This window comes from Bombus pyrosoma, linkage group LG11, assembly GCF_014825855.1.
Source record: "Bombus pyrosoma isolate SC7728 linkage group LG11, ASM1482585v1, whole genome shotgun sequence".
Lineage (NCBI taxonomy): Eukaryota > Metazoa > Arthropoda > Insecta > Hymenoptera > Apidae > Bombus > Bombus pyrosoma.
The window spans coordinates 6,088,496-6,107,375 of NC_057780.1; the positions used below are offsets into that span (position 1 = coordinate 6,088,496).

Here is an 18,880-nt window from a genome sequence, read left to right on the forward strand (position 1 = left end):
AAAACTAATGTCGAATCACACTCGACATACAAGTGCAGAGGGTTAATATGCCGCCTGTAAGACAAGTTAGCTACATATTCGGTTATCGCCATATTAAAACCTGTTTGGACCTATGGGATTCAACTATGGGGAACAGCGAGTAATTTCAACATAGAAATTCTTCAACAATTGATAGATGCACCTTGGTATGTTACCAGCGAAACGATACATCGCGACCTTAACATACCTACAGTTAAAGAAGAAATATCCAAATTCAGTAATAGATATTGTTGAGATACGCGTAATTTTATGTGCTAGATTAGATTGACCGCGTAGTAGTGATACATGTACGTGAATACGAGTATGTGAAAGTATGTGTGTGCGCGGTGTCTCGAAAACAAAGGAATGTAAATTGTTCGGTTTATAGTCTGGTACGGAAGAAGGTGAGACGCGTGCAAATGTGTATCGATGAATATCTTTGAAATCGTTTATCAAATAAATATACAACTATTCTAATATAAATTCTAAGCGTAAATTTAGCGATTAAGATGCAAAATTCTCAACAAGCTATAACATAAGAATTAACAACCACCAAAACCCACTAGTTACTCAATTATTTGACACGACGGATCAGATCCGCAGGCTAAAAAGACATTACCCTGTAAATTTAAACATTAGATTCAATTACCACGCCAGTAATAATTTGCTTATAATTCTCAATGAGTAATGAATTGATTGTAAACTACTTCCAAATAAAAAAACATTCCGTTATCACGTATATTCTGATGATAACGATCCTTACACAATATTATTCTACTTTTAACGTTACTCTTGTGTCAGGCTTTCGTTACAACTTTAGCTAATAATCGAGTTACACGTAATAATGTGATAATATTAGGTCGTCCGAAAAGTTTCTTTCGTTTCATAAGATGATAATAGATGAACAACAATTTCTCTTTTATATTATCTTATCGAATTTGGTATGATCCATTTCGTTCTACTTCTATTATTACGTTCGTGCATAATTCAATAAACTAATATAAAAGAAAAAACATTGTGCGTCTATTATTTCCTTACAAAACGAAGGAAACTTTTCCAACAACCTTATATAATACATACGAGTAGATACATAAGCAGCAACTTGGATATACTGTTAATCGGTGCTACGTATAATACTATCCTTTTGAATCTTATTCTTATTACTAGTAATCAGCATTGTCCTAAATGAAGATACGTTATCTTTAATACCGCAGGCAAATTGCTCCAATTCCCATTACGCTCTGTACGAAGTAGCGCAATCTTTTCACGTGCTCTTCGCTTTTGTAATTCGCCTGCTGTTTTTATATTCGTATTCGTAGAAACGCAAGCGAATTATCTCGTTGCAGGTAATTCTAAATCTTCCTGCACAAGTATATTAGCTTGCAATTTTGAAGTTGCCAAATTCCAAGGGTTAACAAATGAAACGCGGCGGAAAATCCTCATCTGCGCAAGGTGTTTGCAAATTAAGCAGCATCCGGAATTAAGCGTGTCGCACAATGGAGGAATATTTTTCCACTTTTGTTGATTGGTATGTTAAAATACGGCGGAATTACGTGGTATGTGAACAGTATACTTTTGCACGTTAACCGGCTCGTTTTTCAATAAAATATTCCTTCACGTGGCAAGATTAACAAAGCCGAATTTGCTTAAATTTGTTTTAAACGCTCCAAGTGTAAACGGGACGATGTATTTTTAATAGAAATTTTACGACACGCTGAAAGAGCCAAGGTTTCTTATGTTAATGAAATATTAAGCTTAAGAGATTATCTTTGAATTATTGGCCACTTAAGATCCTAGCGTTACGAAGGATTTTTATTTATTCAACATGCTTTAAAGTAATATTTTAATTATTACTCTTGTGCAAGAAACCGATCTTTCCTCGCCGCTGTTATTCATTTACGCTTTAAAAACAGCCGCATATTTACTATAACGTTATCGACGTTTATAGATACAGCCGTGTGAATCATAGATGATGCTTTTATTCGGATAAATTATTCAGAAATTGTCGCATAAATCTGAAATTAATGGTTTCTCGCAAGGCAAGCAAATCTTTTCCTCCTTTTCCTTCTTTATTTTATTTATCTGTGTGAGAAAATTCGATACATGGACAAGCACATTCTTTACACATGGCGATAATTATTTTTAATGTATCTTCTCTATCTTCTTCTTTTCTTTTTATTAAAATAAGATACAAAGTACAGAAATATTCTACTGTTTCGTTAAAAATTTGATTGTCTAATTAATTGCTATTTTCATATAATCGTATGCGTGTTACGTTTAAGAAAAAAGGTAAAAGCAGACTATTATGCGATCTATTAGCATGAAGCATCGACTCGAGTGAAGATCGCGCGATCGTAGGTTAAAGTAGGTGTTAAATTGATCGCGTACGATTAATTCGTAGATTAGCGAAATCTCTGTTCTTAATGCCGTTTAATTGCCGTCTGTAGATTCGCATGAAACGCTTTGCAAAATTGTCCCGGCGATTTAAGCCGTATAAAATAAATCCACCGAAATAATTTACGTGAACTTCCTTTAATCGAAATTGAATTTAACTTTATCTCGGTAGCCGCTCGTTTATCACCGACGACTGTAAAATAATTAACCGCTGTAAAAATTGATCGCGAAACAAGTGAAACTCGGCGAGTGAATTTTTAGGCATCGCAAACAAAGCCGATTGTATTCGACGAAGTAGTAAGAAGAAAATGGTAAAATCATACGGCACAAGTTTATAACTCTATAACTTGACATTTACCAGTTCGTTACTATTATTAGTTAGTAAATCATTGTGCACGAGGGGCCCGTGAGTAATGTTGTTGACGCAACCGTTGCGTCATTCGTTTCGTATGTTCCGACGAGATGACTTAATATTAAGAAAATAAGAAAGAAAAAAAACGCGGCGAAAAAAGAAAGAAAATTGACGATGCGTCGAAAGCAGAAACTATCGAGTCAAAGACGTCCGTAACGAAGAGAAGAATGCGATCCGTAATTTTTTCTTTTTCCGAGGAAAATTTATTGAAAGTACAGACGTTCCCAACGAAAAAAAAAAAAGAAAAGAAGAAAAAGAAAAAGAAAAGAAACTCTCAAGTCGCGTGTTCTATCAGTGAATGTGATAAATTGGCGTAAATTGAGCATGGGGTATTATGGAAAAGCCAGTCGAAGAAGGTGGATCCCTTCATACTTCAGGCGGGCTAACGTTAGAACTGGATCTGACGTTGATGGGAAGGTGATAGAATTCCAAACATAAATTTCCAATAGGCCGCGCTATTGTAGGAACGGGCAGAAGCTTCCCGGCTCTCATTTTCACGGACATACATCAAACGAATTAGATCCGACGCGTTATACAGGCAGCGAGCTATTCGTTCTGCTGCTTGGAAAATAAATGCCGCGGGAATTCACAGCGAAGCTAAATAATTCGTAGGTCAACGCGATTTATGTCTGCATATTTATCATCGAAAAATTGATCGAGTACGAGTCTCCGGTAGAACTGTACGTCAGAGAGAGGAATACGTCTCGTAGGCAATGATAGTGTTATGTAAAGCTTCATTGAAAGATCGGCAACCGACCGTTACCATCGCCACGAACACGCCAAACTGGAAGCTTCTACGTGCAACCCACGTACAATTTATATATAGAATTCGATCAACCAACCCACCCTTCGATGCTAATGACAATTAACGTGTGCCTCGATTCAAGTTCTCGCGTGCTCTTCGCGCTTCTGTCTTGCATTACATGGAGAGTCGATCGAACGATACACCTTACGAAACGAGATTCGTGTAATATCGATTTTGCTATTTACCATTGGCCTGTGTCTGCCTGTACTTTGTATCTTTCTTCCATCAATTTTGGATTTATACGTATGTACACTCCTCGTCAAAGAGATGCCGAGCTATCTTTAATTTCTCAATGACGCGTGTAAAGTTTGTAAAGTCTGTAACGTATAACATGAAAACACTATGAGCTGAGGATGCGCGGTTCGTTGAAAATAATTAAAAATATTACGAGGTTTAGTGTGTAACAAGAAAAAGTTGTTTTACTTTAAGAACGAAATGATAACATGTTTAGAGATTGCTCAGTAGTTCATGATCTATCAACGAGTAAAGATTACAGTACAATGTTATGTAAATTTGTAAGTATGTGGGACGCGAAAAAGAAATGAAACGTGTCTGAAAAAAAGCAAATTGTTGAACTAAAACAGCGACGGTTATCAGTAGCTAAAATACCGAAAGTAATAAGAAGAAGTAAGGTAAAGTAATACACAATTTCTTAAAAAATGTTTCTTAAAAATTAAAGATAGCTCACATGGGGTATCTCTTTGACGACGAGTGTAGGTACAGGTTTTTCGAATAAATTTCGCTCTTTCGATGATGTACGCCCGCTGTTGACGCTGTATATGGATGTATAATGGTAGCTTAGGAGAGTAGATTTTACGAAATATTATGTAACGTATACATTGTACGTGTTATATAAAAGATTTTGAAATTTCGCTGCCACTATAATAAGACTCGGAGGATATCAACGTCATAGTGGTAAAATTTGAAGGAAATCCGGCAATATACGCAGAAGCTACAAGATATTTAGCGCAAGTATATATTTCACGATGATCGTAAAAGACAAATTTCTGACAAATTGCGAGAATTCTGCACGCAGATGCGCGCGGTTCCGTTTAGAAAATCGATTGCCGTCGTCACGCGAGACTCTGCTTACTTTCGTCCTTATCTTTTATCGAATTTGAAAGCGATAGCTCCGATTTACACCGCTTTAAAGTTGATCAGGACGCGAACTTTTAAATGTAACAAATTAATCGTCGGAGGAAACAGATGGCGAACCTGCTCGCACAAAGCGGAGAGACGTTGGCGCTCGTGTACACGAAGCTTCTTCGTCACGGCGCAATAAAATGCACGCGTCCGCACCAAGAGTTGGATAATTGAATCGTGCGATTAGTTTTACGTACGAACCCTTACACCAGCACGTGCTTCAGATCCTTGTCTAAATTTATGACCCGGCCGCTACCAATCTTCGATGGTCTTCGACGGGGAAACTCCACCCTACCACCCTCGAATTCGGGGCTGTGTCGTTTTAGATTCGAGAGACGCGACACAAGTCACTAATAGGAAGAAACTGGGCTCGGTCGTAGCTTACAAAAAGACAAGTTGTTTGCATTTAGGATAATTCCTATCGAGAGACGAATTTTTCAAAATATCGTAAGCGACACGTAGTTACCGAAGTGATCAATGTGATCGGTAGTGTGTAAAAAGACACGCAAAATTGTCACGACGTTGAAAATTGATGAAGCACAAGTTAAAAAACAGATTGAAACGACGAAAGGTGAAGATTGTTAGAATTGAACAATTTCTGGAGAATATTTATAAGAGAGCGATTCAAGCTTTCTTAACAAACTTACTATCAACGATTAATCGGTGGAACGAAGTTAGCTAAAGACGTACGTACTTTAGAAGACGTTTTAAAAATATATTAGGTACACCGACTAACGTGCACTGTTTTAATATATTTCTTCAGCTCTGTTAATTAATTTTTTAACGACTAAATAGACTTTACTTTCAGAACGCGACGTCCGTGCCTTTTGAAGAGGGCGCAACGCTTTCTGAAGTAGCTGCACTGCCTTTACAACTGGACATCGTATAGCTAAGTACGGTCAGAATTACGAACCTTTGATGTATGCAGCTTTCAAACATCTGTTTCTTTACAAAAGCTCACAGCTCCTTCTTGTATATTATTCATTTATGAAATCATTAATAGCCCTGTAAACGGTCCTCAAATCTTTCACAACATCGATCCTCGTATTTCATCTGTACAGTCTAATTACGAAATGCCACACACGTGCTTTTTCGAAAGTGTCTGCTTTTTCTTTTTTTTTCTTTTTTCTTTTTTTTTTTTTTGTCTCGAGAAAACGAAGAATAGCATCACGATAGAAATGCTATCGTACAAGGATGATCGTCAAGTTTATAGAATTCAGGAGAAGATCAATTTAAGTTGGGCAGAAACAAAAGAAAGTAAGGAAAGTAACGAAATAACAGTCTCTCAAAGTTAAAAGTTAGTTTCGCGCCGCGAGAGAAGTTGCGTATTGGTAGTCACCTTAAATCCGAGTGAAAAAGTTAGAATATTTATTTAGGGAAAAGTCACACTTGTTCTGCCTTCCAAACACTTTAATCTTCCCTTGCACTTGCCTTATTCGGATACTACAACGAACTGTGATATATCTTTGATCAACTTTTGCCCATACTACTGCTACTACTACCATGCGTTGTTCATACTCTTCGTAAATATAATACACAATGGATGGAATGTCTATCAATACGAATAAACAATTTTTGTATCACTTTCCTCCGTGTTATTCATAACTATCGCCCTCTTTCGCGTGTACATTGGCATACTCGAAGAATTTTTATTCATTTCGTTATTCGTAATTCTCGAAATATCTACCAATCATCGAAGATATTCAAATATCGCACACCGGAAATACCTTCGGTTCTTTGTAAAACGTTGCCTATTTATCAGTTTTTCAGCAGATTCTTCCCCCTTCTTCAACCGTGTTAAATTAAAACGCATCTTCTCGATCGTAGACTGACACTCGGATCAAAGATGCCCTGAATCGAGTTATCGATTTATCTAATATTAAGCTAACTCGAATCTATTTAGAAAATTCATACGTTTGGAAGCTGACAAGAAGACGCGCGAGACATCTCCGACAAACGGAACGGCAAGAAGCTCGTACCCTAAATATCTCCTAGACGGAAACGAACGACTTAAACCATCTGGAAGTGCGAAAGACTGGACGATGCGCGTGTAGGATGGAAATTGTCGCGAAGGTCTGGCGATGGCAGAACCGGACGAGACGTTTCCTCGGGCAAATCGCGAGAAAGCCGCCGCGTTATCTACTTTCCACAAACATACGGAGTGTGTCCGATCAATAAACGGCTGGCCTCCGCCAGGCTCTCTCCTCCGGTGTAACCGTCGAATCTTGCCGCGGCGCGGCTCGCGCCGCCGATGCAAAAAAGGGGAAAGAAAAAAAGAAAAGGTGGAAGCGGAACCTGGAGGTTTTTCGCAACGGTGGCGATGTTGGTTCGCGTCGCGTCTGCCCGCTCGGGTAAAAACACGAGCAACAGTTTGCTTCGAAGCATCTCTGTGTGTCTCTTTGTGCCAGGACACAAGAGACCCGGTGGCGGACGAAGAATAAACTGGCACAAAGGTACGCGCCACGATTCTGAATGCGAAGGTCTGCTCACGGTGAAATTCGGACGGAAGCGTTTCAAGCCACGTACACCACGACTCAAACCGTCCGTGCATTGCCTACGGGCGAAAAAATAACGAAGCCAGGATTCCATACGCTATTTATGATTGAGCGTGTGTACACGATGAATTATTCCGCGTTTCAGCAGAGGCGGAGGAAAAGTAAATTTAGTCACGCAGCTTCCGCGAACGTGCGAGAGAACAGCCGAGAGTCTCGTCGGTCTTCTAGGTCACGAGATGCACGATTATCGAGCGCGATTCCACTCGTCCACCAATAATGTTTCAGCGGAAGAAAATTATTATTAATACGCTTGTAATATCGTTATATACGGTGGCCCGTGAAACGCGCACTAATTATTTTATTTTATTTATTTCATGATGTTGATGGCTAAACGCGGCTAAAACACCATTTCCCCTTGTCTCTTACGTCACTGCTCAGGATGATTCTATAGCGATCGAAGAAGCGACGTTATTACGTGCGTTGTAAGAAACATTTTGCAAAATTTCGTTGGCAACGTAGAGAGACACGGCAGCATGTCGCGACGATATCGATGAAATTACAAATCAACGTGGTTATCGTACATATTACAACGTGTATTGTATAATGCGTTCTGTAATTGACGCGTTCAAATGTAATATATATTTCGTATAGAGTGTGTGCATCGAGTGAACGATTTTGAAATTTCGTAATGGGACACGACTGCCATGATAGCATTGGTAAAATTTCAAGCCAACATATTATACATATTATATGCATTGAATGAAACATTTTGGAAATTTCATTAGCATCGTAACGAGACACGCTGCCATAATTGTATCGATCAAGCAAATCAATCTGAGAACGTATGTACCGTACGTATTATATAAAATGTATTGTATGTAACGACGTACTAATATTCTATGTATTAATTAAAATGATATATTAATTAATATATTACTTTCCTGTTATCGTTACATATCATTCATACGTTGACCAGTTCGCCATGTCAAAGAACTTTCTCGTAATAGATGCAAAGTCTGATATATGATGAAGCATTATTATTATTATTATTATTATTATTATTATTATTATTATTATTATTATTATTATTATTATTAATACTATTATTATTATTATTATTATCAATATTATTACATGTGTCCATCTGCCGCGCGAAACATATTGATATTCCATTATCGCTACGATGAATCCCATGACGATTATATTGATTAAATTTCGAGGCAATTTGAAGATGCGCACATCGCATATTTAATATAAAACGTACACGTGCAACGAGTTTGTGAATTGAAATTTGAACGCGAGAAGTGCGGGATTTTGAAATGTTGAGCACTTGGTGGTGGCCGGTAGCGTGATTATCGGCGTTGCGAGGGTGAAAGGCACTTGATTCCAGGAAAGTTTTAATTGAGGTGTCAATCACGAGGACAAAACGGTAAATCCTATAGTTAGCCTGCGTTATCTACTGTTTGCTCTCTGTAGTTCTTTCCTTCTCGTGTATTTTTATTTTTCTCTTCTTCTTTCCTATTTTTTTTTCTTTTTTTTCTTTTTATTTTTATTTTCTAGACCGAATGTGAGAACGTAAATTGTCATCATCCTTTCAAAATGATTGCTTCGAATTCTAAAATATCGGAAGCACGTCGCCTCTGTTATTTTAGGCTTTCCACGCTCTTTTTTATCTATTTTTAACAGATCCTAAATGGACGTGCTATATTTAGTAACTGGAATATTTTCGAAATGGATTAATATCTCTGGACGCTTGCACCGTTTAAAACAAAATTCCACGCTGAAAATATCCTAAACTAAATATATTGTAACTTATGACACGTTTCCGTGGTAGACGATCATTTTCACGATCGCGAAATTTTCGTTTATTGTCTTCGTTGGCGGATTGGATTTAATTAATTCCTCGACCTTGGGAATTATTTTTAGAAAACGGTTCGCGTTAAGCTTTAAGAAACAATGCCGTTACAATCGCGAATTTTCGAACTACGTCTCGTTAGAATCTCCATCGCATCGACTCTTAATACAGTCGACTTCGCGTTCCTTCGTCAAATCTCCTGATTAAAGTATTCATTCTGGTTCTTAAAATATCGATCATTTCTACGATTATTAAACGCGTGAAGAACCGTCGAGTAAACTTATCCGTATCATCATTCACAATATTCCATAAATCACTCTGCAAATATCAGCTGCAAAAATACACTCTGCGTGATTTTCATTTTAAGGTTGATCAACGAAGAGATTCGGTTTCTCGCGATGCTAGCGATGCCCTGGCTAATTATTTTTATTGTACAAATTAAACGTAACTGCACTTGTTACTTGACCTACTTATCGAAGGCTAACGCTATACAGTTTCGTTGTTTGCAACGTTCGTTACGTGATATTCGTTAAAGCGAGGAATCTAGCTGCTTGTAGATCGAAAACGATACACCATAACGATTAATAACCAGAAATAACTGGAAATGAAATCGTAAACGTTCGCGATCCTAACTCGCAGAAATATTCAAACATTTAAAACCTATAGTTCCCAGAATATATCTTCCTTTCATCAGAAGAATTACGAGCAGAAAGGAAGTCGACTAAATTGAATTTTTAACAAGCGAATTGAAATCTCTATAGGCCAATATAGACGCCAATAACGCATTCGGATGGACGTATTGTTAAAATCAAAATAAGAACAAAAGGCCAGCTGATTCGTCAAAGCGAAATACGACGAAAGAAGAAAAAAATAGATAAGCGAATTTCAAGCGATCGCGCCATTCAACAAATGGCACCATCCATATCAATAAACAGCTCCTCAGATAATTACAGTTTTTTATTTGTGGCAGTGCGTGCAACGATTGATCACGCACGCGATCACCATGTTACTATCATCATAGTCGCTGCGATCCTAACGATACAGATGCGGATAAATCGTACTGCGGATAAAACATATTGTTGCATTCCGTCTCGTTGTTCGCCGCCAAATACCAAAAGCATTTCATTGTGATTTCAATGCGCAAAATAAGACACATATGCGTTTCCTCGTGCTATCGTTCTGTTGGCGATCGATAAACGCGCTCCCATTACGAACCGAAGATACGAAAAGTCGATACTTTGGGCATTAATTGGCAAAGGACTGTTAAAATCGTAAAAATCGTGGCTTTGCATTTACATTTTGGAAATGAACATTTTGGAAATACCGGCGAGTAAAGTTCGTTCCGAGAGTTTCAAACTATCGGCCACCCGTGTATTTCCGAACGAAGAAAAGAAAGACGACGACCAAATGAACAATTTCCATTATCGTGCTTTTAAAGTGGACATTTTCTACGCGAAAAAATCTCTTGAATATTCTCATTGGCCGGATAGTCGGAATTTTTATTATTTATTAATATTGTTTTTATCGAAAGTTCGAGAACGTAATGAACGATGTATAAAAAAAAAAAGAAAAGAAAGTTTCATTATTAAATATAATTTGTGATCTGGAATAATCGCGAATATACGTGTCCATGCGTCGAACTAATTTTCGCCTCTTCCATTCAATCGCCAACTAACCAAACGAAACGATAACGACGGACACGCGCAAATGTTCTATTGCGCTCACGTACGCGCTTCCAACGTGTTACGAATCTTTATCGAATCAAATATAATTTTCTTCCTACTTGGAATCAGACTATCAGCAACAACAGCTGTCTTAACCGAACGGACGATTTGTCCGTGTCAGAAATTCACCTACTAGAAAATACCACTGTGTTTCATGAATATAGAACTAGCCTGAAGCTTGGAACGCATATTCCTAGGTATATTAGATTTTAAACTTTCACGATGATTAGATATCGCGTTTGTAATTCTAGCGAGTAGCGTTATCAATGCTTTGTACTTTGTTCCATCGTTTTGTGAATATTCCAGGTCGCTTCGAGACTCGAAAAAACACGGGTGTACCGTCCATGCGATCGTAAAAGTTTAAGATCTAAAAACTATTCTGAATTCTAAGACCAAAGGTGAATGTGACTTCTCGTGTTCTTCCTTTTCGCGTAGTTTTCGTCTAAAAACGTTGGAAAGCGTAAACGCGTAAGCATTGAAAGTTTCAGCCAGTTTTTATAGTTAGGAAACACAAGGCGCGTGCTACTGGCTCGTCGATGAGAAATTGACAAGAGCAACGGTATCTCGGAGGATGTTCTTTCTACCCTTTTGCCGATAATACCGATGTTTTATAGGTTCGTGAGCCGTTAACACAGAGAGGGGAACGCGCTGGATTTGTAACACTTTCTACCGCGGCAAGAACACCGATAGCTTTTATCTTTCGCGCCCGCAAACATTCAGGCCAGTGTCTTTATCTAACGTGATCCCGTGGATACGCGAGCCGATAAGACTTGTGCACGGAATAAACGAATCGAGTGGTGGCTTTGATCGACCTGCAGGATATAACCCGGATACAACGTCTCCCGTGCACGGCAAGAAATTGATGTTCCAAGGCTGCCTGTCTTACCTCCCCTGTTATCAATCCCGGATCAACGACAAGAGCAGCGCATAAAGAAAAGCTAGTTCCATTAAGAAATAGTTTCTTTCTTACGTAACAGGCATCAGGGATATCGATCTTCTATACACGAAATTTGTATCGGCGCATATGGAAGATGTTAAGTTTTAGAGATTGTTAGGTTAAGTTTTAAGTAAAAGTTGAAATACACGTGGTTTCCTTCAAGCAACTAAGAGAAACGAGTCTCGACGTTTCATATTCTCCATCCACCTTCGTTCACGAATGTGACCAAATTTCATATTCCTAATAATAGCGTTGTATCGTGGACAAAAGGCCTAAGAGATATCGGGTGAACCATAAACAGTGTCGCGAGAAAGCCGAGGTGCCTACAGGCCCATCAATGTGTCGTCGGTCCTTCGTGACCCTGGCCACGAGCGGTTGCGAAACACGTGCGTGGTGAAGCTAAGACAAAAGACAAAGGGATGCTAAGGGACATAGACGAATTAAGAGCCAGTGTCAGTGGCGAAGCCGGAGAGTGTTAGTTGAAAAGTTAGAGAGTGCGAATTGCGTTGTCGAGAGAGTGTGATCCGCGTGAGAGAGAGCGTTGGATGCGTGGTGACGAGAGTTGCGAATTAATTATCTAGTCGTCCTAATTATAGCACGTTGTTGTATTTAGTTCGCGTTAAACAACCATCGTTTCCTGTTTAATCAACATCTGTACAATCCATTATTATTAATAAACTAATTGTAGTATAAGATGTTGAGGAAATATTAGGTTGGTATGATCACTAGTTCCTACATGCTAAGTTGGTACGACTTCTAACGACGCTCCTTTGTCTTTGGCGTCGGCCACGTGTTAATTATCTCGGTGTATCCTGTGTGTTTATATGGCTGTACATGGTGGTGAAATACAGAACGTAAAAATTGAATCTGTGTGAATCAATAAATATCAAACTCCAAAACCTATTTAATAACCTAAGATCCTGCAATAGATTTTGTATTTTCTCGAAATGACAATTTCTTGTTATTCGTGTCATAGCAACATCGAACGACTGTATTTCGGGATCAACGTACACGCAGTGTATCTTGCGAATCTGGTGATATTGTTCGTAACGCTATGTGTGTTACGGGTACGCTCGACGCGACACGCGTTTCATTGAAAATCAAACGGACGATTTTCGCGATATCTGTGAACGCATGCGTGTTATTTTAATTGAATGACCTGTGTGCCGAGATCAATATAAGCGAAGTTATTACGATTGATGAAACAACGGGACCGGTTGAAGATTCAACAAGCGCGACGATGATCGAGAACAGGCGTGAACGATAGATCCGAAAGAGTAAACGACACGAAAGGAGAACTCGAGAGATACAGTGGCTCGCGAAAGTGTCTCAACTCTTGTAGAAACTCTCTATGAATTATAGACGCGTTATGAAAGATTCTGAAATTTCCCTGACACTCTAACAAAATTATGACCGTATTGGTGAAGTTTCAAAGGAATCTGAAAGTGAATATAAAAGTTGCTTCGCAGAGATCACCGAAATATCGTATTTGAGACGGTCAATTTTATTCGTTACATTGGTAAGCCACGATATCTAACCAGACTATATATATTTGCAATAAAAGTATCTTGCAGTTTCCAGGTACATTTTCAGACTGGCTTCGACGTAATCGTGACGCTCGTGTTTCGTTGCAGTGATAACGAAATTCCCAAATGATCCGCATAATACACGCAACATAAGCGTAATATATGGTACATTCTAATACGTAAATATATAATTCTTTTTATATAATAAACACAATATATATCATTTCCAAATTGAGACATTCTGCAGACAATGCGAAATAGTCTCGTTGCAATGAAATTTGCCAATGAAATTTACCAATGAAATTTCGAAATGTTATATACGATACACATAATGTACGTAACATCGTTACACGTGATATACGATACGTTTCAATTGTAATACGCGTTATATAATACGAGTTATAAATTGACCAATATTATCACGATAATGGCGTCTCGTTAGGCTGCTAATCAAATTTCATAAAGGTTTCGTACAACGCGTAAAATTTGCCTCTGGCAAGCGTTGAAATACTTTCCTGAGCCGCTGTAAACGACCAAGAAAAGGATTAGTCAGTCGGCGCTAGAACACGGAGATACGAAGCCGAAGAAGTGTCAGGGACGCCGATCGGAGAACCACGCTCCTTTCGAATTCACTGTTCTCGCGATACGACCGATCGATCGAACGAAGCTCGCTGAGCCTGGAGACCTAAATCTCGGTGAAAATCCACCCTTACATTCAGTCGCTCTTTCTTCGCTCTTTCTTTTCCTTTCGTTGCGCCTGTTCTTCTCGCAATCTCCAGGATTTCCTACGCTTATCGGTGATTCATTGCGTTGCACGCGATCGCGGCATGGCCACGCGAGATCGACGAATAAATACCGAGCATAAATGTCGCGGTAGAAGCGATTTCTTTCGTCCCACGAATTGTATTCCCTTCGGACTTTGCCATAGTTTTCATGCAAATAGCGAAATCCTCGAACTTATTCCTAAAGTCGTATCGAGCGGAATTCTGACCCGAAGACAAATTCCAGCGCGCGATAGCACAGAGTTAGGAGATTTTCCGGGGAGTAGGCGCATCGGCAACAACTCGGAGGAATCTCGCTGGCGTGGAATAAAATTAACGTCCGGCTGCAACAATTTTACGGGGGCATTTTACACGAACGAAATTTACGTATCGCTATCGTTCTCAAGTATTTGAACATCTGCACGATGTTTCTCTACCGTTGATCCTCTAGCTCTTGCCGTAACCGAGATAAAATATTACACTATCGCTAAGTTGAAACTGGAACGAGAAATACGCCTGGATCCTTTCACGTACGTAACGAATGCTTAATACACCTATATATATTATCTCGTGAAACATATATAAATTTGTTAAACGTGACTAAAAATACGTATTCCTATCCCTAGGAAAATACCAACGTCGAACAAACACGTTTAACGCCGCTTGATACAAACACCAGCGATTTCTATCTGCCCCCAATTACTCTTTCTCTTGGGAATATAAATATCATGTATTTATACCGATCGATATTAACTATGGTTTTCATCGATATCTACCAACTGTGCTACACGATTGACTGAGACGACATCAACATCAAAAATAAACGAAACAGTTTCATCCGAATCGTATTTGCGTCTACGATCGTTTCAGTGATTCCACTGGGACAGAGATTTCGTCGTAAGGACGAGCGACGAAAGATTGAAATGCGTGCGAAGAAGAGCGGTGCCAGAGAAGCCAGGGAACCAGGGGAGTCCAAGGCGAAGAACAAGGACAAGTCGGCGTCGCGACTCGTTGGAGAGTCGCAACGAGACATCCGCAGCGCTCGAAACACCGCGATGATTCCTATTGCTTCCGCCTATCTAACGATCCATCGGTAACCTCTGTCAGCTGTTTCTCATCGATGCCTGGAATCTCATTTACCGAACGCTTAATAGACAATCAGCCGGCCGAAGCGGACGGGCAAATTGTTTCGATCGACTGCCACTTCCGGCGGCATTCGACGCTGTCGAAGATTGCCTCGTTGACGCTTCGGTCATTCGATTATTTTTCACCCGTTTGTAATGGAGTTCGGCCTCGCGTCGTTGACGACGTGCGCCGCATCGAAAAGAAGAGGAAGAAAAGAGGTCATCGGGCTCCAGGATCGGACGATATCGACGAGGAGGAAACGAAAGAACGGAGCGTTGTTGCGCACCCGACGTGAATCGTTTCGTTGGGTGTCGCATCCGGCTCCGTCGCCGGTGTCCGCGAAATTATCTAATCGATGACTGCCGGACATCTGCGTTCTGTTTCTGTCTCTTTGCGATCGTGCTGCGTTGATCGAGTTCGCTGTTTTCACGTATACTCGTCGTAAGAGAAACCATTGCCATTTCTTCGTGACGACTATACTCTTAAACTTGCTGTTTAAATTGCAATTTAGTAATTGCATTAATAACATTGGGAAATAAAACGATCGTTTCATTACAAATTAATTCTATGTTTTATAACAGCCACGCATGCGTGCGTTTGACTGTCGAGTATACTCGCCATCGCTTACTTTTTCCCACACATTTTAGGCACACGCCTGTCAAAGAGGTCGCAATCGCTAACTGGTTAGTCGAAGATGAACCGAATGAACAACGTGCGATATGTTACGTTTCTAGTCTTTCGTGAGACAGCGTTTTTAATTATTTCAGGCTACCGTCAAGTTGATCGATTCGTGTTAATAAATTTTTGTAAAACGATTAAAGCGAGACGAATGTAACGGACCAAAAGGTTTTCAACTTCAAACGCGGATGATTCAGGTAACATCGTCGGAAAGAAATACGTATATTCTATGTAATATTTCGTAAAAATTAAACGTTATGACGTAGTAGATATATTCCGATCTATCGTGGCTCAGGAAATATATCAAATGGCTTGGGGCTTGCGAAACATAAAATTCGCGCGATCCTATTTTATAACGGTAGGCTAAATCGAAAGTAATGTCAAAGTTATCGATTCCGCATTGTCCAAAGTATGTAACAAAATATGTAACATCCGAAATAGAAATCTCAGTTTCGGAAATGAATTTATCTCAAGACGGCGAGAACAATGCGAAATTCTAAAGTAGATTTTCGAAAATAGCGTTCGTAATTGTCGCCTTTCTACGCGTTCCAATTTATCGAGTTAATCGGCACAGCTTCTAATTGCCAGGAGCCGTTCATCCGAACGTTGGTCTGTCGAATATTCGTTACAACCATGACCGATCCGATAATACGATTTATAAAACGATCAATGACAATTTTATTTCACGAAGCGAATACAAAAATGACTTTGGCATAAAATTCAGAGATTGTTAAAGCGATAAGCTTTTCACGACGCGCTTTCAGCGGCTGATTTTTCTTCTTCCTTTTTATTTTCTTCGCGTCATGTCATCTTACTGGTATTTCCATTTCTTAGAAAACGATCAATTAGATCGAGGTCGATCGAGCGATAGACATCGAACCATTGCATCCGGTTGCAAACGGGAGCATGAGGAAAACCGTGGCAGCAGGAAGCTTAGAAACGTCAACGAGCGTGCAAGTAGATGCGACTACACCGCCTGAATCATTTATCGGACAATAGTAGTATAACGCGATGATTAAGCAGACGTGTCGCTGCATCCAATTCGTACTCCTCGCAGGTTGGAATTATACCAAGATGATATCGCGTGAAGTTGAAATTCTAACGTAAACCACGTCTCTGTGAGACGAGCAGAGACGCGAGGCTCTGTCACGTGTTTGCCAATCTTTGCCGGGACGGTGTGTACGATTTTATTACGTTTGAATTTCCTAGCAAACGATGAGACTCGTTTATACTTTCTTGTGTATCTTTGTCAACCTACGTATACGAACGAACGATTTTTATTCGCCAACCGACGACAAAATTCACGACGAAACGAAGAGCAAAATATCAGGAAACAAATTGTTTAGGCCGCGGTCGAAGTAAACGTGAAAGTCGTTGCGCGCCACGATTTATCGACTAATAATATCGGTACGTCGACAAGTTATAAATCGTAAATTATAGACTCTCCTTTTACACGATTTGGTGATTTTTTGACAGACGAGACGATCGGATAATCTGCGTAATTTCTAACATTCGCTCGTACGATCGCACTAGCTCTGCTCGCGCGAATTGCTATTCTCCTTATCCCGATGTATTCGAACGAATCTCAGTGACGCCAGCAAGATTCCGTGAACGTTGCGGTCTTTGTAAAAGTTATCTTGGAACCTACCGTGCCGATTATACATAACGATATCATACGCAAAGACGTATAACCTTCGCCCAAATAGAAGAAAAACCTGATAGGGAAGAAAAAGAAACGAAATTTTAGCTGAGAAACAGAGGAATCGTTGGAAGATTGAACGGCGACAAAGAGGAAGAAAGGAAATTTTGTCTCAAAAAAGATCAGGTGGAGAAGAAACTGCGAGCAAAGAAAAAGGCGCGAAATGCAGTTGCGAAGAGATGGAAGAAAACAGAGCGCTCGCGGTGAAAGGTTCGAAAGGAGGAAAGTGACCATCGACGACGTTAGATTCGAGCGAGAGAAGAAATCGACGCCAGGGGCTGGTAGATAAGCGTTCGTTGAAGGGATACGCTATATAGTACATAGGGTAGGATAGAGTATAGGTAAAAAGGTACAAGGGAACGTTTGTTCAATTTCTACGGGCAAACGAGAGAGGGATAAAAGCGGTGGAGAATTGCGAAATGCTTGGCCCGCATTCGCAGTAGTTCCAGTCGTCCATTGTCCGCGTGCACAATGGGAATCTTTCTAGCGACGCTTGTTGCTCGGATGCTAGCTGACTAAACTTTGCCCGCCGACCACGTGCGTCCTGCACACCCCGCAATTTCGCGCACAAACAGACACGTATACAAGACGTGTATAACGTTGCAGAGGGAAGAAGGAGGCAGAAATACGTAGAGACAGACGTGTTGGTCGTGTGGTAGTCGGTATCCATGCAAGCACACTGTGATTCGCCTGGGGATAGGTCAATCAATGACCTATTTAAAACGCCTTCGGTCTGACCTCGCGCACTCTATCTCCTACCGCTATGGTACGCCGAACCGAGACTCGCAGTTTATGTACAACTTTAACTTTCCTCATATTCTCGCTTCGATCTCTGTGTCTTCTTTTTTTCCCCTTGCCAGAACGACGCGTGCTAATGTAGAGGAGAATACCGACGACTAGTTCGCTTAGAAATTAGGAGAGAACTTTATGCGTTCGCTACGTAGGAATTTATGTAGGAATATTTGGTTATAGTTGTTGAATTAACGAAATGGTAAAATTATTAAATGGCTGCCTATATTCCATTTGGAATAAATCGATTTTCTACGATCTTCTCGCGGCCAGCATTTGCTTTCTCCGCCACGTTGCTCTTCTTTCCCTATTAATTGGGATTAGTTAGATGCAAAAATATGATATCGCGTGTTGCCTATGTATATATATATGTACATATTGAATAATATATATATATATACATGTTGATATAATCGTATTGAAATCGTTTAGTACGATGCAATGACTAATTATAAGACGAAACGCAGCAGACTTGAATTTGTAACGTACATTTAAAATTTGAGATGCTGTCGAATTTCG

General features: G+C 39.8%; 1 protein-coding gene and 1 long non-coding RNA gene across 7 annotated transcripts in view; one reads left to right on the plus strand and one right to left on the minus strand.

The window, feature by feature from the left end:
- The window catches only part of LOC122572621 (voltage-dependent T-type calcium channel subunit alpha-1G), a 107,555-nt gene that overhangs the window by 85,169 nt on the left and 3,506 nt on the right, over positions 1 to 18,880 (minus strand). The window lies entirely within an intron of this gene.
- LOC122572648 lies at positions 11,048 to 15,754 on the plus strand. The gene is made up of 3 exons (XR_006318524.1): positions 11,048 to 13,302; positions 13,358 to 14,600; positions 14,697 to 15,754. It is a non-coding gene; the product is annotated as an uncharacterized LOC122572648 (long non-coding RNA).